This window comes from Vigna unguiculata, chromosome 9, assembly GCF_004118075.2.
Source record: "Vigna unguiculata cultivar IT97K-499-35 chromosome 9, ASM411807v1, whole genome shotgun sequence".
Taxonomy (NCBI): Eukaryota; Viridiplantae; Streptophyta; class Magnoliopsida; order Fabales; family Fabaceae; genus Vigna; species Vigna unguiculata.
This window is the reverse complement of record NC_040287.1, coordinates 19,200,881-19,223,891: the sequence shown is the minus strand read 5'-3', so window position 1 is coordinate 19,223,891 and position 23,011 is coordinate 19,200,881.

Genomic DNA, 23,011 nt, shown 5'->3' with positions numbered 1-23,011 from the left:
GTGTGTTCTCCCTACACTGCGTTCTTTCGCTACTGCACTGCCTTCGTGTTCCTGGCCAGTGATGTGGTGGATGCCACGGTGGAGGAGAGACGCGAAGTGGTGAATGGGTTGCACTACCTTCGTGTTCTTGGCCAGCGACTTGGGTGGAGGAGAGATGAGATGGGTATGATCTCTGGTTTGCCAAATTTCGCGAGAGAGAAAAGAAAATGGAGTGGAATGTAAGTTTGGAAGAGAGAGCAGAGCAGCAAAATTAAACACGCAACACCTCTGCATTGTTTTTAACTTAAGTTATACGGGCTACGGGCTAGCCCGTTTTGGCCCGCGGGCTGGCCCGACGGGTTAATTGGCTTAGCGGGCCGGGTCGTCTTGGGTTGACGGGTTGATTTTTCTGGCCCGGCCCATGTTTTTTTGGTCGGGTTAACGGGCCGGCCCGCCGGACCCGGCCCATTTTGACATCCTTAGTTGTGCCCCATCTATATAACTCGGTAAGGATTTAAGGTAAAGATTGCATCCTGACACTCTAAGGAGTCAATTAGTCTCACTTAGAGCGGACTGACTCCTGTGGTGAGAGTAGTAGGAGGCCCGAAACTCATTAAGGGCTAACCTTGTGTGAGGGAAATTGATTCATTATAACACTTGTAACACATAGCTCGGGGATGAGCAGAGGTATCCACCACAAGTGCAAGCATTCGCTGAATCCGACCAAGTTATATGTATCCAGATGAGTCGAGTCGAGTCTTAGTGTATTGTTTGAGAAGTCATAACATGCTTGGTTAATATATGCATATTGGACTGTGAAAATATATGTGATTGTATTGATGAAATCTTTTTGGCTCTAGCTTACCCTTTCTTGTGTGAATGTCTTGTATGTTATCCTTCTACTTTTGCGATGATCATCAATTTATTGATGGGAGCATATGCGAGAGGTACTCGTGGGCAATAGGGGAGAGGGGATTCCGCTGCATAGTCCACTTGGGCTGAACTCGATGTTTATTGTTGGGCTTTTCTTTAGGGCTATGACCCATGTATCAGTTTGACATTTGTTTTCTTTATGTTCCTTTTAAACTTTATAACTTGTTTTCCTGTGGCACCGTGGTGTGCCTTGAGTTGTAAGGAGTTAAGTTTAAAACTCCAAGACTGCGCTATTCTGTTATCCTGTGCGACATTTCCGTTAATTATGTTTGTTGATTAAATGGGACATTGAGAGTATTAATCATTCTCATGTGAAACGAAAATATACAATAAATAAAAATATTAAAAAATAATAGAAATATTCAAATGTGAGACATAAAAAAATTTTAATTGACATACATCTTTTTAACATGATTACATAAATGTTATGATAAGATGAAAAATATAATTGAGATGCGAATGAGTTTCATGACAAACTAAATAATTAGAAGAAATAAAAAATAATATATATATATATATATATATATATGGTTACTTAATTAATTGTGAATATTTTAATAATTTAAACGCAAACGGGTATTATGGCAGGGATATGTACATCCCCATACCCATCCCCATACCCAATTGAAAAAGTTGGGGATTCCCCCATACCCATAGCCAGTCAATGCGGGGATTCCCCGTTAAAACGGGAACAAGTTCGGACAATACCCACGGAAGCGGGTTTATTTGCCATCTCTACTTTACAGTGAGAGAATCTGTCAAATCAACGTCGGTAGTACATAATCGTTACATGGCAAGATGGACACCTCCTTCCATAGTTTTCAGTAGGTGCTGCTTAGAAGCTATTTTGAGACGTGGGGCACATCCTTTTAAAATGTGTTAAATACCATTGATGTGAATAGTGGTGGACCTTATCCGCATGGCCCCCAAAGATTTTTTAATTTTTTTAAAAAATATTTTTAAAATTTTTTAAAATTGATTTATATTTTTTTCACAAAATATAATATTTAATATTAATAAACAATAAAATAAAAAAATAAACATAATAAAAAATAATAAAATTTATTGAGATATTTTTTTCTCTCTCATTTTAAGTTTCTCATTGTATTCATTTATTACTCTTGCATCTCTTCTTTTATTTTTTGTTTTAAAAAAGAAATAGAAAGTTATATATAAATTTTTTCTCTCGCTCTTAGTTCTCATCCGTTCTCTCTTGAGATAAAAAAAGGTAACTCTCTCCCTTCACTTGATAAGGAAAATATTAGTTTGATATTTCATTTTTTTTTTCATCTCATGAGTTTTTTGTATATTAATTTTTTTTATGAATATAAAAAGAAAAGTGATGCACTATATGTTTTTTCATAACCATTTCTTAAATACGACTTGATTATCATATTTTTTTAGTAATTAAGTCTCTCAATTTGTGATTAGATTTTGATAAATTATTTTTTAGTCTTATTTTTTTTAAACGGGTATATTGATGAAAATTAAAATAATAGATTAATTTTTTGTAAACTGATAAAAGGGAAGATTCCCTTGAAGATACTAGGAATTCAATTGTTGAATTAGAGAACCATTTATTAAAATTCAAAGAATTATAAGTGGGAAGTTTCATATTAATTCTTTTGAATTGTAGGCGGAATGTTTCATACTAATTCTTTGGAACTTATTATAAGAAAAGGTTCTCAAATATGGGAATATCCAGGGAAAGAGATTAAATTAGAAAAACTAATTTAAAATAAGTTTTATATCAAATACAATTTCAAAACTATAAATTTTGTAAGGAGAAACATACAAAAATTTCAATACTAAATTATATATAGGTTAAAATACTTCATTGGTCCTCATTTTTGTATCAAAATCTCAATTTGGTCATCATATTTTTATTAGTCTCAATTAGGTCCACATTTTTGTAAATCAGTAACAATTAGGTCTTTTTCGTTAATATAGAACTAACACCGTTAAGTAAGTGTCACATGTCAGCTTCTCGTTTTTTTGATTTTTATTTAATTTTTTATTTTTTTAAATTTTTTTTAATTATTTTTTTAAAATTTTTATGCCACATGTCACGTCTATAGTATGCCACATATCAATCTAATATGGTGTGTCACGTGTCAAATTATTGTATGAATCTCAACTTGGTCCTCATATTTGTTAATTTGATTTGATTTCGGTCCAAATTTTTTTAAATATTTTTAATTTCATGTGCTACAAATTTAGACCAAATTTAATTTTTATATAGATATTATACTTTTATTACAAGTGATATTTCTATTACATATTTTTAACAATATTAAATTTATTTAAATTTATACTTCACATTAAGCTTTATTTAAATTTTATTTTAAAATTATAAATATATAGATTTATAAATTTATATTCCAAATATTTGTATAACATTATATATCAACAATTTTTTAGAGTTGGCTTAAAAATAACAATTTTATAAATTCAAATGTAAAATTTGAAAACAATTTTATAACAAATTAAAATAAATATATTTACAATTTTAATATTAAATACAATTAATATTATTAAAATATTTAATAAAAATATCAATTTTAATAAAAATAATCATAACATTATATAAAAGTAAAATTTGGTCTAAATTTGGAGCGCCTAAAATTAAAAATTGCTTAAAAAAAATTGGGAATGAAATCAAATAAAATTAACAAATATAAGGACCAAATTGAGATTCGTACACTAATTTGACATGTGTCACCAATATTAGATTAACACGTGGCACACTACATACGTGACATTAATATTTTTTTAAAAAAAGTTAAAAGAATTAAAAAAATTCAAATAAAAAATTCAAATAATTCAAAAAAACGAGGAGTTGACATGTGACACCTACGGTAAGACCCACTTTAATTATGCCCTAATGTTTAAGGGTTGCCCCAATCCATTGGGCCTAAGGCTAGCCCATAGGGAGTCCAAAGCCCCTAAACCAGCCTAACACTCTCACTTTCAGAAAATCAATTTCTCAAACCCTCCCTTGCTCTCAATAGAAGCTCTGCTAGGGTTTGAACCCCATTTGTCATTAAGCTAGCTCAATCTCATTTTCTAAGTCACTGTTTACAGCTCACGAATCTACTCTGCGGACTGTCGTACTGTCTTGCTTGGGTGTCGGGGGTTTCTGCTAGCTTTTTCCAGGTAAGGGAAGTTAGGGTTCCTTAAGTTTTGTAGTATATTGCTATTCTATTGGTGAATCGTGATTTGAATGTTTGTTGGATGTTGTGCGTGCATGAAATCTGAGTTGAGTATGTCTCTACTGTGTTTTTGGAATGAGGCTCACGTGAAAATGGGAGTGACCTGTTAAACTCGCCTAGGCGAGAGCGTCTTTCTAATTGTGTTGTTTTTACCAATTATGATGAAGGATTATCTTGTTTCCTTTTAGAGTTATGAATATGGTGAAGTTGTTTAAGAAAGCTTTTTGAAAATTCCCACTGGACATTAAGATAGCATGCTATCTAGATGTGAAGGTTCATTTCTCAAGCTCATGAAAGGAAGAAGAGAGTTGGATTCAAGCTTAAACACACACGGCAATAACAACACTTAAAGAGCAAAATGAAAGAAGAAACAATAAAAATGGAAATTATAGAAGATGAAGAATGGAAGAAGCACGCCACTCATAAGGGGGGATCTAAGCCAACCAAGCCCTAGAGATGAGTGATGGTGCCGCCACTTGCAAGCAAGATAAGGCAAAGGTGAGTTCACTTCTAGGAAGGAGAGCTCACGAAAATTGGTGGTTGAATGCACAAAGTTTATAACAAAATGATCAACCCTTTTACAAGACAAGGAGAACCCTTTAAATAGGAGTTCATAGGGGTCCTTTAGCAAATACAAAAACATGAAAAAGGATTAACTAGCAAACCCTAAACCTAATGTGAGAGTGAGTCTTGGCCAAGTGAAGGGAGATGATTGGTGGAGGCATTCCCATGAGGATTCTAGGCCAAAAGAAGAAGGAGACCAAGTGACCTTCTAAGGCATAAACCACAAAGGCAAAAGGAGACAAGGTACATGTCTACTTTTTCTTTTGCTTTATGCTTTTTGCTTTCCTCTCTCTTCCACTTCATCCAAGTGCTCCAATCACCAAGTGCCACCTAGCCATGCTCTACTTTCTCTTAATTACCTACAAAACAAAACAAACAAGGATTAGCATGTTGGTTTAATTTAATCTAATCTTGGTCAAAGGTCAACTTTGGATCAAAGTCAACAAGTCAACCAAAATAAATCAACTAGAAACCAACTTAGGGAATTCAAACTAAAGTAATGCAAAACAAAGATAAAGGTGATGGAATAGAAGACTCCCCTCTAGACATTCTTCTAGTGATCCTTCTTGAGGGAGCTTCTAAGGAGGTGGTCACGCCTTCATCATCCTCCCCTTCTTGGAGAGAATTCGACCACGAATTCTTAAACCCTACATCAAAAGGAGAAAGGTCACAAACATTAAATGAGTTACTTATGTTGTAGCTTGGGGGTAAGTCTAACTCATAAGCATTGTTGTTCATTGTCCTAATGACTTGAAAGGGGCCATCCCCTCTAGGGAGGAGCTTAGACTTCCTTTTAGTAGGGAATCTCTCCTTTCTCAAGTGAAGCCAAACCCAATCTCCCTCTTGTAAGATGACTTTCTTTCTTCCCTTATTACCATCCTCTTGTTGTTTCTTAACTCTCCTTTCAATGGTTTCCTTGACTTGTGAATGCAAGTCTTGGATGTACTTGGCTTTGGCCTCACCATCTTGGCAAGTCCATGCCTCATGAGTGGGTAGGGGAAGGAGGTCTAAGGGAGTTAGGGGATTGAACCCATACACAACCTCACAAGAGGAATGAGAAGTAGTGGAATGCACAACCCTATTGTAGGCAAACTCTATGTGGGGAAGAAGTTCCTCCCACTCTCTAATGTTTTACACTATCATACATCTTAGCATTTGGCCTAGGGTTCTATTAACCACCTCGGTTTGGCCATCACTTTGGGGATGGCAAGTGGTGGAGAAAAGAAGCTTGGTGCCAAGTTTACCCCACAAGGTTCTCCAAAACTGGCTTAGGAACTTGGAGTCCCTATCACTTACAATGGACCTAGGTAGGCCATGTAGTCTTACCACTTCCTTGAAGAAAAGATTTGCAATATAAGTTGCATCATCAATCTTATGGCAAGGAATGAAATGGGCCATCTTAGAGAACCTATCCACCACTACAAAAATGGAATCCCTACCTTTTTTGGTCCTTGGGAGGCCTAAGACAAAATCCATAGAAATGTCAACCCAAGGCTTGGAAGGGATAGACAAGGGGGTGTAAAGACCATGAGGTTGGACTCTAGACTTGGCTTTCATGCATGCTATGCAACCTTTGCAATGCCTATCTACATGCTTCCTCATGTGAGGCCAATAAAAGTGTTCTTTCAAGACTTCCAAAGTCTTGTTTGGCCCAAAATGCCCCATTAATCCTCCCTCATGTGCCTCTCTAATGAGTGAGGCTCTTAAGGAACCTTGGGGAATGCAAAGTCTCTTACCTTTGAAAAGATATTGATTGCAAAGGTAAAAGTCTTTGTAAGCCCCTTGGTGGAGAAATCAACATCCTTTGGATACAATTCCTTAATATGATCAAAACTAAGAAATTTAGTTTCAAGAATGGAAAGGAGGGAATGCCTTCTTGAAAGTGCATCTACCACAATGTTAGCCTTTCCTTGCTTATGTTTGATCACATATGGGAATTGTTCTAAGAACTCTACCCACCTAGCATGTCTCTTGTTTAACTTGCCTTGGCTTTTCAAAAATTTGAGTGACTCATGGTCACTATGTATCACAAACTCCTTTGAAAGAAGATAGTGTTGCCAAGTTTGCAAAGTTCTCACAAGAGCATAAAGCTCTTTGTCATAGGTGGAGTAGTTGATGTGACTCCCCTTGAGTTTCTCACTAAAATAAGTTATGGGGTGCCCTTCTTGGAGATGCACGACCCCAATGCCTACATTGGATGCATCACACTCAATTTCAAAAGTTTTAGAGAAGTTAGGGAGGGCTAAGAGTGGTGCATTGATCAATTTTTGTTTTAAAGTTTCAAAAGCCTTTTCTTGATCTTTGCCCCACTTATAGGCCACACCTTTCTTGACCAATTCATTGAGAGGGGCGGCTATGGTGCTAAAGTTTGGCACAAACCTCCTATAGAAACTAGCTAACCCATGGAAATACCTAAGCTCACTTACATTCTTTGGGGGAGGCCAATCCTTGATGGCCATCACTTTTTCTTGGTCCACATGGACCCATGTTGATTTATGTTTAAACCTAGGAAGATCACATGATCCATCCCAAATACACATTTCTCCATGTTAGCATACAAGGATGTCTTCCTTAAGGTTTCTAACACACTCCTTAAATGATGCAAGTGGTCATCTTGAGACATACTATAAATGAGAATGTCATCAAAGTATACCACAACAAACTTGCCTAAGAACTCTCTAAGAACATGGTGCATGAGTCTCATGAATGTACTAGGTGCATTGGTCAAGGCAAAAGGCATGACTAACCACACATATAATCGAAACTTAGTTTTGAAAGAGGTTTTCCATTCATCACCTTCTTTGATTCTAATTTGATTGTACCCACTCTTCAAGTCTATTTTGGAAAATATGGTTGCACCATGTAACTTATCAATCAAATCATCTAACCTAGGAATGGGATGCCTATACTTGATGGTTATGTTGTTGATAGCCCTACAATCTATTCACATTCTCCATGTTCCATCCTTTTTGGGGACTAGGATCACGGGCATTGCACAAGGACTCATGCTATGTTGAACCCACCCCTTTTCTAACAACTCATTCACTTGTGTTTGAATTTCTTTAGCCTCCTCGGGACTAGTCCTATAGGCTGGCCTATTAGGCAAAGATGAGCCTTGTATGAAATCAATTTGGTGTTCTATACCTCTTAGGGGTGGGAGACCCTTTGGAGGTTCTTGAAAAACATCTTTGAACTCATCTAAGACTAATGACAAGTCTAAGGGACATCTAGAGTGAGGGTTTTGGAAGGAGGGGGAAGATTCACTAGGATAAACTAGGAAGATGGGTTTTTGGGCAAGCATTACCTTTTTCACCCCCTTAAGGGTGATCATGCTCTTCTTGGACTCATGCCCTTATGCATTTTTTTGCGCCTTCTCTTCTTTTCTTTTCTTAATCATTTGCAATTGGTCCTCATTTACTTCTCTTGGTGAAAGAGGTAGTAATGTGATCTTTTTGCCTTGGAAGCTAAAGGTAAACTTGTTAGCATGGCCATCATGAAAAGCTTTTCAATCAAATTGCCATGGCCTTCCTAATAAAATGTGAGTTGCTTCCATGGGCACTAAGTCACATAATACCTCATCCTTGTAGTTTCCAATGGAGAAGTTAATAAGGACTTGTTTGTCCACTTTGATTTCACCTTCCTCACTAAGCCAAGAAAGCTTATAGGGCTTGGCATGAGGGATGGTTTTCAAGCCAAGCTTGTCCACAACTCTTGTGCTAGCCACATTAACACAACTTCCATATCAATTATGAGGGAGCAAGTTTTGTTGTTGATTTGGCACCTTGAGTGAAAAATATTTTCTCTTTGGTTTTCAAATTCTTTAGGCACTTGGCCTAGCATGCACCTAACCACCAACAAATCTCCTTCATTAGGTTTGATTTCATCCTCACTTGAAGATTGGGAAGAAGTGTGGGAGGAAGAAATTTTAGGGGAGGGGGGAGAAGAATGTTCACTTTCAACCTCTCCTTTAGGGTTCAAGATCATGTTCCTTTTTGTTGGGCAATTTGAAGCAATGTGACAATAGCCCAAACACTTAAAACATTTGATGGAACTAGTTCTTGAACTTTGAGAAGAGTTTGCATTTTCATGGGAGGTTCTAGACGAATTGGTCCTAGGTGGGTGGTCTTTGGAAGGAGGTTTCTCATCCTTTCTTTCTTTTCCTTTCCAAGTTCTAGAGTAGTATTCATTGTATGAAGTATTCCTCTTGGCCTCTTGTTTCTTTTTCAATTGACTTTCAACTTTTAAGACCAAGTGTAAAATTTTGTCAAGAGTGGAATACTCATACAACTCAACTACATCTTGAACTTCTCTTCTAAGACCACTCACAAATCTAGCTACATCCTCTTCTTCACTTTCAAATTGGAGTCCTACTTTGAGAAGCATGGACTCCATCATTTTAAAATATTCATTCACACACATAGACCCTTGTTGAAGCCTTTGGAGCGTCAAAAGAGTCTCCCACCTATAGTAGGAACGAACAAATCTAGCGCGCATCAAAGTCTTAATGTCCATCCAAAAGGTCACGGGTGGCTCTCAGTTAATATTGTCCATACACAATTGATGCCACCATGTCATGGCATAATCTTCAAATTCTAAAACTACTAAATCTACTTGTTCTTGATCACCGACTAAATGAATGTTGAAGATTTGGTCCACTTTTGCTCCCACTTTATGTAGAGGTTTGGGTCATTCTCCCCCTTGAACTTTGGAATCTTGATTGGTGGAGGTTGTCTTTGTAGGAGTTGATTGTGCCTTCCACCACCATCATAGCCGTGCCTTCTTCTTCTTCCACCATGGCTAGAGTCCTCGGAAGAGGACCTCCTCCTTCTCCTCTCATCTTCCCTAAACTCAAGTCTTTGGATGTGCTCTTGTAGGAAGATCTCACTTTGCCTCCTATCCGCCCTCAATTGGTCAAAAGTTTCTCTCCTACTCACTTCCATCTCACGTAAGATGTTGACAAGGGTCATTTGTTCACTTTCTTGGGCCATAGGAGTCACCATGGGAGGGGAATAAGGTGAGGCCGACTCCTCTTCTTCTACCTCCAAGATTGGATCCATATTCATGTTCCTACACCAAATACTCACCAAAAACCGAGACAAGGAAGAGGTTAGCTAACAAACAATTCCAAACCCGAGACCAAGTGTGGTCTTCTCAAGCACCCAAGTGTTTTTGATCACACTCCCAAAGCACACAAGCAAGGCTAGCACTCAAAAACCTTCCAAAAAAGTGAAAACACCTTTAAAGAGATGAAAACCTTTTCAAAGCTCAAACAAGTGGCCCGGCCACAACACTCTAAGAAGACAAGGAAAAGAAAACTACTAAGACAAAACAAAGATTACCTAAAGACAAGCAAGCAAAGCTCAAAAAACAAGAAAGTTTAACTTCTAAGGAAACTTATTTTAAAGACAAAACTTGAACAAGACTAAAGCAATGAAAAGCACTTTCAAAGACTCTATGGAAAGCATTTGAACAAGCCAAGATTATACCTCAAATTATGCATACACCAAAAAAGATCATAACCAAGTTAAAGCATGGAACTAATTTGCCAATATCACCCAAAATCCAAGTATAAAATTTGTTAGCATAACACCTAGTAAAAATGGCCAAATGGATTCACCAAGCAACACATTAGCTCTCGGCCAAACTGTTTTTGGTCATGAAAATAATTTTTCTTTTTAAAACTTGGTACTTAATGATGGACGTCCTTGGAGTAGGAGAGGAAGGAAATCCATGGAGAATGATGAGGAGAAGATGAAGTGCAGCGGAATTTGGAGAATTAGAGAAAGGTTGCTCTCGAAAATGGAGAATTTGGTGAAGATGAAGAGTAGAAGTGGAGTTATGGTATGGAAGGTGGCTAGAGGAGAAGAAGAAGAAGAAGGTTAGCCATGTGTGCTCTCAAATTAATAGAAGTGTGGAGTGATCTCAAACACTAGCATCTATTAGCAATTCAAGAGTAACCATTACAATATTTGAGTGGCTCTATTTATAGGCACATGGCCGGCCAAATAAAGAGAAAGTGCAACAAAGATGAAATGCAAATGTAGCTTGGAGAAGAAGCTTGATTGTAGACCATGTGATGTAGTAGATGAGTCTAGATAGTGCCAAGTGGCATATCAACTCTCCTTGCCCAAGTCACACACACCATGCTTCCATCACATGCTCCTTTCTTAGTTCATACTTTGCTTGCATCCAAAAGGAGAACCACTCTAGTAACTCTCAGCCAAAGGTGGCACATTGGACTCGGCCCAAATGATCCCAACAAGTGTTCTAGCTTTTATTGAAAGCAAAGCCTAAACAATGGCCCAATTTAAATCTAGACTACTTCCTTCATGCATCATCTCATATTTTAGAGATTTATTTAGCCCATGTAAATAATGTAAAAAGCCCATGATTGACTTGATCATCTTGTGAGAGGCCCATGTGAATCTTTCTCATCATGCTTCTAGTGATTGGGCCTTGATGTGGGCTTGGGCTTGTTGATGCACTTGAGCTTGGGCTTGTTGGGGTCACATCACTTAAGATGATGAGCAGGATATTTTAGGGTGTCTTGAACACTTAGTTCCCAAAAAAATTAGGTCAAAATCAATTTCAAGGAGCATACAACAACAAAAGGCATAGATCTCATGCAATAGCTCAAATACTTAGAAACAAGAACAAGAAAACTCAAAGAAGCATATGACAAGAGACTCAAGCATCTAAAGACATGTTATCCAACCACATTTAGGAGTAAGAAGAGTAACAAAAACAGTAGCCAAAACTGCCCAACATTGGTCATTATCTCAATCATAACTCTTTCCACAGAACTCCAAATTCATTGGTTCTTTTTTTGTTAAAAACTAGACTAACAGAGCTTTCTTTGGACATCAAGAACGTAATTTTTGGACCACTGAGCAGGTGCAGTTTAATCTTTTAATATCGTGAACAGTTTCTACCAGCATTGTTTTTAAGTTGACCATTTAAAGATAGCTACACAAGACAATGTTGGAACATGAAAACACCATATTCAAGATAACCTAGGCTCTAGACACCAAATTATGAAGGATTATCTTGTTTCCTTTTAGAGTTATGAATATGGTGAAGTTGTTTAAGAAAACTTTTTAAAAATTCTCACTGGACATTAAGTTAGCATGCTATCTAGATGTGAAGGTTCATTTCTCAAGCTCATGAAAGGAAGAATAGAGTTGGATTCAAGCTTAAACACACACGGCAATAACAACACTTAAAGAGCAAAATGAAAGAAGAAACAATAAAAATGGAAAGCATAGAAGATGAAGAATGGAAGAAGCACGCCACTCATAAGGGGGGATCTAAGCCAACCAAGCCCTAGAGATGAGTGATAGTGCCGCCACTTGCAAGCAAGATGAGGCAAAGGTGAGTTAACTTCTAGGAAGGAGAGCTCACAAAAATTGGTGGTTGAATGCACAAAGTTTATAACAAAATGATCAACCCTTTTACAAGACAAGAAGAACCTTTTAAATAGGAGTTCATAGGGGTCCTTTAGCAAATACAAAAACATGAAAAAGGATTAACTAGCAAACCCTAAACCTAATGTGAGAGTGAGTCTTGGCCAAGTGAAGGGAGATGATTGGTGGAGGCATTCCCATGAGGATTCTAGGCCAAAAGAGTAATGAGACAAAGTGACCTTCTAAGGCATAAACGACAAAGGCAAAAGGAGACAAGGTACATGTCTACTTTTGCTTTTGCTTTATGCTTTTTGCTTTCCTCTCTCTTCCACTTCATCCAAGTGCTCCAATCACCAAGTGCCACCTAGCCATGCTCTACTTTCTCTTAATTACCTACAAAACAAGACAAACAAGGATTAGCATGTTGGTTTAAGTTAATCTAATCTTGGTCAAAGGTCAACTTTGGATCAAAGTCAACAAATCAACCAAAATAAATCAACTAGAAACCAATTTAGGGATTCAAACTAAAGTAATGCAAAACAATGATAAAGGTGATGGAATAGAAGACTCCCCTCTAGACATTAATCTAGTGATCCTTCTTGAGGGAGCTTCTAAGGAGGTGGTCATGCCTTCATCAAATTAGAAAGATGAAGATTGATAAAATCTGCGTGTGGAATTTGGTGATGGAAGGAGATGTAAGGAAGAAGATGATGGTGCTTGGATGAGTGTAATACAATATTGAACAAATGAATCTCTCCCAAAAATTTATTTTTATCCAATGAATATTAGTCAAAACTGTCTAGCGGTTGTGAATGGCGGTGGTTGGAACCGTGAGAGGAAGTTGAAACCATCACGAAATTGAAACCATGAGAAGAATTGTTCCCCATGCTTAAAATTATTTTTTTTAATTTTTTAAATTTTAAATTTTAATTTTTGAATTTATTAAAAAAACGTAAAATAATTAATGTATATTTTTTTAATTTAAAACACAACATCCTTATTTTACTTAACTTTTAAAAACATAAATTAAAGAAACCTTTTTTAATCCATTTTATTATTATTATTTTTTTAAGACAATTTGTTTTTTATCCCTTTTTAATTAATAGTTAATTTTTGGCTGGTTTTAAAAACATTTTTATTCGCCCGGATGAAATTGAGTATTGACACTACCTCCACATTTTATATGTTCCTCACGCATAATCATGATCATATTGGTGTTCCCAATTCATATGACAATATATTAGTATTTAAATTATGATTTGAGACACGTTGTGATGATGTTGCTTTTAGGATTATTTGATTTTTTACTAGAACCTGGCCAAAGGCTTTTTATATACATAGAAACGTCACTCATCTTATTAATATCTTTCATAAGCCCTTAAAGATTAATGAGTGTAAGAAACACCTTATTTTGCTTTCACATGTCATCATTGATGTGGTAGAGTTTTATGGTTCAATTAGTAACCTTTTTAAATAAATGGTTTTTTGTTATGTAAAAGCACAAATACTATTTTATATGGGTTTTTTGTTGTTGGATTTGGCCCCCGAGGACAAATCCCGACTTACATCGTTTCCAAACAATGGAAGGGTCACAAAGCTTAATAATATTGCACATGCTACATCGCACTATGTCTAGCGGAATGGACCATTGCAAGGGGCTCGGGTTACATCAAACCATGAACGAGGGTGAAATCAAAATCCTTTTAAAGAAAATGTTGTTTCAGTTCACCTAGACAAAAAAAACCCCTCAAAACATATAACACATGTACAAGGAATGCTTCCTGCGTGCTTTGAAATTTGAGATCCATCGAGTCATGCTTCAGAACTCCTTGTGATCGCCACACCTACTAGCAATTCCAAGAGCAGTGATGGAACAACTTTGTATCCAATGATGACATGGTTTGAAACTTAACCTACAACATCACAATCGATGATGTGAGTGCTGCAAAATTCTTAGCGAAGAGCATTAGGTTCGAGAACGTGCATAAAAGCACCAAATTATGACTTACTGTACCGTACCTAGCCAAACTCAACCAAGTAAACAGTATACACATCGAAACCACCTAGTATCTAGTATCCGGACACCACCAGCACAAGCCATCTAAGCAAGTAGCCGGTCGAGACCGACTACTTGCCTAGAACGTTAGCTAACATCGATGTCTCGCCTTCAATAGGTTTCAAGGGCCTGATTTGGGGCCCAGGCCCATTCATGGCCCAAACTAGAGCCCAAGTCAAAACCCAGCCCATGAAATGGTCAAACGTCATTTAATGCCCTATAAATACACGTGGACCCCAATAATTAAAGTACGCATTCATTAATCACTGATTTGACTCTCTGAGAGCTTTGACTTACTTGAGCTTCGGAGATTCTTCTGCAGGTAACCCCTCCTGGGTTCAAGCTGACATGTATCGACCGGGAAGAGGCCAACTGAAGAGATAGCGGACTACATGGTAAGGTGACGCTTGTGTCTAACCTCTTGTTTGTTCTCTGCAGGAACAATTGGCGCCCACCGTGGGGCACGAGACGAACACCTTTAGTACCCGTTTTTCTCTGAAGATGGTTTCTACCCATAGCAAAGCTGGAGCTAGCAAGCAAGTGGACACTGGTCCCTCTGGACCTTCCGGCATCACCCCTGACTTGGCCGCCATCTTAGACGGCCAGGTGAAGATGCAACAGGAGCTCGCAGACCTGAAGAAGCGCAACGCTGAAGAAATGGAAGCGCTTAAACAAGAGAATTCCCGCCTCAGAAGGAGGATCGAGGCAGATGCCGACCTCAAGGGAAAAGCCAAAGAGACCTCTGAAGCTGTGAAGTCTCCGGCCTTCCAGCCTACAGAGGAGGAAAGTGAATACAATCCCACCCCCAACACCTTCACCACCACCCAACAGACACCCGTTACCTCTACTCATCCTCACCACTTTCCATCCGGTCAACCGGGGCTCACCGCACCCCCAACTCCCGCCCCCACCCTCCCTACCACCCACATCCCCTACAACATACCCACCACCCTCCATACCACATATGTCCCACCCTACAACCCACAGTACCTTCCCACAACCCACATTCCTCCTCACAACATCACCTCCACCTTTCCCGCTATGATCACCCACCCACCCCCACCCTACATTCCCCCTCCTCACCAGCCCAGACGCCGCCACCCATTCACCGATTTTATCGCTAACACCCCTCTCCCGACCCAGTGGGAACCATTCAACCTCGATCGCTACACTGGCGAAACCGACCCCGATGAACACCTGAAGGTGTACATCACACACGTTGCCCTATATACATCCCAAGACGCAGTCTTCTGCAAAGCTTTCCCCACAACCCTCAAAGGCCCCGCCCTAGAATGGTTTACCACCCTCCCACCTTACTCAATTGATAATTTTGACACCCTTTCCCACATGTTTTCCACACATTTCGCCGGCAGCCACCCACACCAAACCACCACCATATCCCTACTGGGCATCAGACAGGAGCCCAACGAACCACTCAGAAAATTCATCGATCGCTTCAGTAAAGCAGCCCTTCGCACACCACACCTCAATCAGGAAATGATACTCCAATGTATGACCCTCACCCTACAACCCGGACCTTTCGCCAACAATGTATACCTCCACCCACCCACATCCATGCATGAACTCAAGCTGCGCGCAGCTGACTACGTTCGCATGGAAGAAATGCAAACTCTTCACACCAAATTTTGTAGCGACTATGCCGCCAACACCTCCAATCCCACCCCACAGCCTCACCCGCGCCCTGACACCCGCCCACGTGAACCCCGCCAACCTCGTTTCACTAGATACGCCCCACTCACAGTAGCCCGCTCCCGCATCCTAGACGAGGCCCTCCAGGCTGACCTCCTCCCCCCACCGCGAAAGACAACCACCCCTCCTAACGCCGACATGACCAAGTATTGCCGGTACCACCGCAACCACGGCCATACTACAGAAGAGTGCAAAGCGCTCCAGGATAAGATCGAAGAACTGGTACGCGCTGGCCATTTTCGCCGCTTCATCCGCAGGGATGACCACGCCTCCTCCTCCCGCACCCGCCACCCTCCACGACACGACCACAGACGACACCAAAGCGGTACCCACCATAGTAACCACCCCACCCAACCCAATGACCAACAACCACAGCCCGCTTCCACCAACATTACCCCTGCTGACCCCCCCTTACGAGGCACCATTAACACCATCTCTGGTGGCTTCGCAAGCGGAGGCTCCACCTCTTCCGCCAGAAAGAAACACCTCCGCCACATACAATCCATCAACCACATCACTCAATCCCATCACAGGCGACGTATGCCCCCCATCGTATTCACAGATGACGACTTCCATGGCCTCGACCACCAGCAAGACGACCCCATGGTCATCACAGTGGAAATTGAAAACTATGCTGTCAAGAAAGTCCTGGTAGATCAAGGCAGCTCCGTTGACATCCTCTACTGGACTACCTACCAGAAGCTACAACTCCCCGACACCGCTATGATACCGTATGATGAGCCCATATACGGCTTTTCTGGCGAACAAGTATCCACCCGGGGCTACATAGACCTCCATACCATCTTTCGGGAAGGCACCCAAACAAAAACAATCCCAATCCGCTTCCTTATAGTCGACGCACCCACATCCTACAACATACTCCTGGGTCGTCCTTCCCTCAACACCCTTGGTGCAGTCGTCTCCACCCCCCATTTGGCCATGAAGTTCCCAGCACCATCCGGTGACATCTTAACCATCCACTGTGATCAACGTTTGGCACGTGAATGCTACATGGCAAGCTTAAGGCCCTGACTCCCAATCCAACAGACAAACCACAACGAGCGACCACCTAATTCCTGCATAGCCCTATCCGGTGAGGATCTTGACCCCAGAATAGGCCGGGATGCCCGCCTCGAACCAGTCGAGGACACAACCCCTCTGGAACTCCCCAACGGCCATTCCATCAACTTGGGCACTGGTTTAAATCTTGATGAGCGTGCCACAATTACACCCATCCTCATAAACAACACGGATCTCTTCGCTTGGTCAGCCGCCGACCTCCCTGGGGTAGACCCTAAAGTCGCATCCCACAAGCTCTCGATATACAAAGAAGCCCGCTACGTATCCCAGAAAAAACGCAAACTTGGGGAAGAACGCAGATAGGCAGCCAAGATAGAAGCCGAGAAGTTGCTGAGCGCGGGATTTATAGATGAAGCGCAGTACACCACCTGGCTTTCTAACGTTGTCTTGGTGAAGAAAGCCAATGGTAAATGGCGGATGTGCGTGGACTACACAGACCTAAACAAGGCATGCCCTCGCGACGCCTACCCCCTACCCAACATCGACCGCCTCGTAGACGGCGCGGCAGGAAATAAAGTGCTTAGCTTTTTGGACGCGTACTCAGGTTATAACCAAATACCCATGGCCACAGCAGACATGCACAAGACCGCCTTCATCACAGATGATGCCAACTACTTCTATAGAGTCATGCCCTTTGGCCTCAAAAACGCTGGGGCAACCTACCAACGGCTAATGGACAAAGTCTTCAGCCACCTCACAGGACACTGTGTCAAAGTTTACGTCGATGACATGGTTGTCAAGTCCACGAGCCATCATCAGCACGCTGAAGATTTAGAGGCAGTTTTCTCCGCCCTACGCCAGTACAACCTCCGCCTAAACCCAGACAAGTGCGTGTTCGGCGTCGACCGGGGTAAATTCCTCGGTTTCATGTTAACCCAGCGCGGCATAGAAGTTAACCCCGAAAAGTGCAAGGCCATCATCGAGATGCGTAGCCCCACCACCATCAAGGAAGTCCAGCGACTAATTGGTCGCCTCACGGCTATATCTCGCTTCCTGCCAAAACTAGCAGAACAAACTCAACCCATAATTCAGCTCCTAAAGAAATCCGCCCGGTTCACGTGGACTGAAGATTGTGAACAAATCTTCCTCAAGCTCAAAACATCCCTAACCTCACCCCCCATCCTCCGCAAACCTGACATCACCCAACCCCTGCTAGTATACATCACGGCCACCGATCACACCGTCAGTGCTGCCCTTGTCCAAGAAGCAGAAGGCACGCAGCATCCTGTTTACTTTGTAAGCAGGACACTACAAGATCCTGAAACCAGATACCAAATGGTAGAGAAACTAGCCTTGTCCTTGGTCCACGCCGCATGCCGCTTACGCCCGTATTTTCAAAACCACACCATAACCGTCAAGACCGATTACCCAATTCAGAAGATACTACAAAAACCAGATTTAGCCGGACGCATGTCATCATGGGTCGTGGAGCTCTCCGAATTCAACATCCACTATGAACCACACGGCCCCATCAAAGCCCAATGTCTCTTAGACTTCGTCAACGACCTACAGCAAGCACCTACTGAGGACCAATGGACGCTTCATGTAGATGGCTCCTCCAACCCAAGGGGTGCCGATGCCGACATCGTACTGGAGGGCCCCAACGACATCCTCATTGAGAAATCCCTCCACTTCGCTTTCAAAACGTCGAATAATCAAGCCGAATACGAAGCTATCCTCGCCGGGCTCTCTCTAGCCCGTGAAGTCGGCGTCAAAAGGTTAACATGCAAAACCGACTCCAAACTCACCGTAGGTCATCTGAACGACGAGTTCCAAATCAAAGACCCCATCCTCCAACAATATTACCATCTAGTACGCGCAATCATCCAATCCGCCTTTGAACAAGTCCGCGTCGAACACATACCCAGAACCGACAATGTCAGAGCCGACATTCTTTCCAAATTAGCCAGCACCAAACTCAAAAACCGTAACCGGTCCTTGCTACAGCAAACACTATCCACACCCTCCGTTACACACACTTGCCAAACGTTAACACACACCCCATCAAACAGTATCACCCCCACCCAAAACCCAAACTGGACCACCCCTTACATTCAGTACCTCAAAACCGGCAACCCCCCTGCCGACGCGGACAAAACTTGGCTGGCCAAGGCCGCCAGGTACACTATGGTAGGTGACGACCTCTACAAACGCGGATACGGCCAACCCCTACTTAAATGTGTCACGCCAGAACAAGCCTAGTACGTCATTAAGGAACTACACGAAGGAATCTGTGGTTATCATTTAGGCGCGCGCACCATGGCCACAAGAATTCTCAGAGCCGGGTACTTCTGGCCCACAATAGAGGCGGACTGCCAAGACTACGTCAAGAAATGTAAACCATGCCAGAAGCACGACAACCTTATACATCAAAAACAAGAACAGCTACACCACATATTGTCCCCCTGGCCATTCGCTAAATGGGGAATGGACATCCTAGGACCCTTCACACCCGGCAAAGGACAGGTTAAGTTCCTAATCGTAGCTGTTGACTACTTCACCAAATGGATTGAAGCCAAGCCATTGACCACCATCACGGCCCAGCAGGTCCAGCAGTTTGTGTGGAAGGACGTCATATGTAGATATGGTATACCGCATACCATCATAACAGATAACGGCCGACAATTCATTGACAAGGAATTAGCAAAATTCTACACCGATTTAGGCATCAAACATATCACAAGTTCGGTAGAACACCCACAGACCAATGGGCAAGCGGAAGCGGCAAACAAAGTTATCCTCGTAGAACTGCGTAAAAGATTGGATACCGCTAAAGGCCGATGGCCGGAAGAATTAATTGAAGTGCTATGGGCCTACAGATGCACCCCTCAATCGTCAACAAATGAATCCCCTTTCAGCCTAGTCTACGGCGCAGACGCCATGATACCAGTAGAAATTGGCGAACCATCCCTGCGCCGAGAACTGTACGACCCAACTCACAACCACCAGATCATGGCCTTACATCTCAACCTCCTTCCCGAACTCAGAGAAAAAGCCCAAATACGCAATCTCGCCGCCAAACAACGAGCTGCCAGGAAATATAACGCAAACCTGCAACCACGATCGTTTGTCATAGGAGACCTAGTATGGAGAATGGCCAGCAGTGCTAGAAAGAAGGATGGCAAGTTCTCCGCCAATTGGGATGGCCCATACCGTATACGAGAAGATGCAGGAGGTGGGGCTTATCGCCTAGAGCAACTATCTGGGGAAGAAATCCCCAACACATGGAATGTATCCCACCTCAAGTTCTACTTCAGTTGAACATGTACCATAAGCGGATCAATACTTGTAACCACGGGTGTACTCTTTTTCCTCACTTGGTCTTTTTTCCCTAAGGAGGGTTTTGGCCAAGGAGGTTTTAACGAGGCACCCCTATTTGAATAAATAAAATGAGTGGTTCCCCACTTTATGACTCTACACTACTTTACTCGCCCTGGGTCGAACACCCTTTACTCGTGGCTAATTCGTTTAAGTTCCCCACCCTTACCACAAGTAAGCGGCCTGGGTCGAACACCCTTTACTCGTGGCTAATTCGTTTAAGTTTCCCACCCTTACCACAAGTAAGCGGCCTGGGTCGAACACCCTTTACTCGTGGCTAATTCGTTTAAGTTCCCCACCCTTACCACAAGTAAGCGGCCTGGGTCGAACACCCTTTACTCGTGGCTAATTCGTTTAAGTTCCCCACCCTTACCACAAGTAAGCGGCCTGGGCCAAACACCCTTTACTCGTGGCTAATTCGTTTAAGTTCCCCACCCTTACCACGAGTAAACGGCCTGGGTCGAACACCCCCAATTTACAAAACCGAATTTACAAAACAACACATACATCACCCCCAATAATAACGCACCGTTATCACACAGGTTATCGGCATCCAATAAAACACAGCATACACAAAACATTCATCATGATTAAAAAACAAACAATGTACGAGATATTACAAACATAGTGTGCGAAATATTACAGACATAATTCCAGTTTTCAAATTATAAACATTAAAGGTCCTATGTCGCTTTGTTGTTATCAGCCTCCACGGTCACGTCCGCATCTTTCTCTTCCTCGGCCGCCACATCCACAACCTCTTCCCCACCCTCTTCATCCTCCCCTACCAACTTTCCGCCAACCACATCTTTATCCACATCGAATCTTGAATCCAGGGCATCCACATCCTTATAGAAGAAAGCCGCCTGCCGCAACCCCTTCTCGAAACCATTTATATGCTCCTGGATAACGCTGTTCTTCAAGTCATCCAACTCCTCAACAGCTCCGTCATACTTGTCCTTTAAATCCTCATAGTCTTCTTCCAGCTCCCCTATACGCTTGTTCAGCTTCTCCTCAGAATCTAAACATCGCACTTTCCATGACGCCAACCTCTTCCTCTCAGCTTCCCACCCTTCCTTCTCCTTCTCTAGGGCTGCCTTCTCCTCCACAAGCTTGTCCACCTTACCCTGCAACCCCCCCACCTCCTTCACTTCCCTCCTGTAAAGGGACCCCACACGTCGACCCAATACTAATGCCTTGCTTCCAAACTCAACCATTGTCCTCACGATATGATCAACCTCCATATTATCGATAGAGTTCACAACAGTGTCCGGGAGATTGATCGAGATGTCCTTCCTCACGGATATCTCCGGCAACTCAATCAGCCCGGCCTCCGGCAACTTCTCCCCGCTAGCCGATCCCGCCCCACTAGCTGACCCAAGGATAGCTGCCCTTATTTTCTTCACGTCCTTACCCTTCCCAGGTCGAGGCGGGAGCTCAGCTCTTCTCTTCGTTCCGCCATGTACATGAACTTCCACAACGGACTCCTGCAAATTTGGAACACCAGCTTTCCCAGCCTCCTTGGCCTTGGCGGCCATCTCCTTCCTCAGCGATTGAAAAAACGCCAAGTTCTTCTTACCAGATTGCGCCATATGCCCTGCAATAACATATCACAACTCGGATCAAAACAACTTAGCATCATTAACACAACTTAAGTAATAAACAGATACCTTCAATATCTATTATCGGATGCACCGAATTATAAACCCTAACTAGGCCCTTAGTGGGCAATTTATCCACAAATCTCAACAACATCCCCACCACCTCCTTATCTCCAGCCGACAACTCCTCCACACCCATATCTTTGTAACGAGAAGGATTGTTGGTCCAACTAAAAGGGAACTTGGTACTCCCGTCTGCATTCAGAAAATACGGCTCACCTCCCTCCTTCACTACGACCTTGAAGTACCCGTCTTTGAAGTGCTTGAAAGATTGGGAGAATGCATCCAACCTGCTAATACTAGGACGACTGATTAAAGAAAGCCAAGTAGCCGGCCTCCGGGGTCTGGTATCATAAAAATGCAAGAATGCATAGGGGGAAGGCTCCATGTACAACGACTCGCATAAAATGCGGAAGGCCTGTAAGTAAGCCCAACTGTTAGGGTGTAGCTGAGTAGGCGCCACATTCAACGCCCGCAGCACGCCCATAGTGAAGTCGTCGAAGGGTAGTCGCACGTGAAGCTGAGAAAAATGGCACATATACATGTAAAAGAACTTCTCAGCAGCCCCTTCTTGCCCGTGGCATACCCGGTCGATGGCGCTCACCCTTTCCAGCGAAACAATATCTTCGCTGACCCCCCTGGACACGACGGGTGTACAGTTTAGCCAAGAGTTCAATAGGTGAGACCACCTAAACAGTGATGACTGGTCGCGAACATCAGCAGCGACCCACGCATAACCGCCCTTGGCCGGCCAGTTGCTCTCCTCCAGCTCCTCAGGAGGATCCTCTCGAACTTCCCTCATCACCTCCATCGGCATCCCGCTTGTACCAACTCCAACACTCATACCTTCTCCGCCAAGCCGGTCATCCCCACTCCTATCTGACCCAGTACTTTGACTACTACTAGACGCAGATAACGATGTGCTATCGCTACTAGACATACCTGTTTTCGTTTTTACGGAAAGATGTCGGCTGAATTTGGGAACTATTCAGACAGTATGATGCGCAAAAGATCTCTGAATTCGAAACTCTCGCAAATGAACCAAGCAAACCCTCAGCTGCTTTCAAACCCATATTTATAGTCCACGATCCCAAA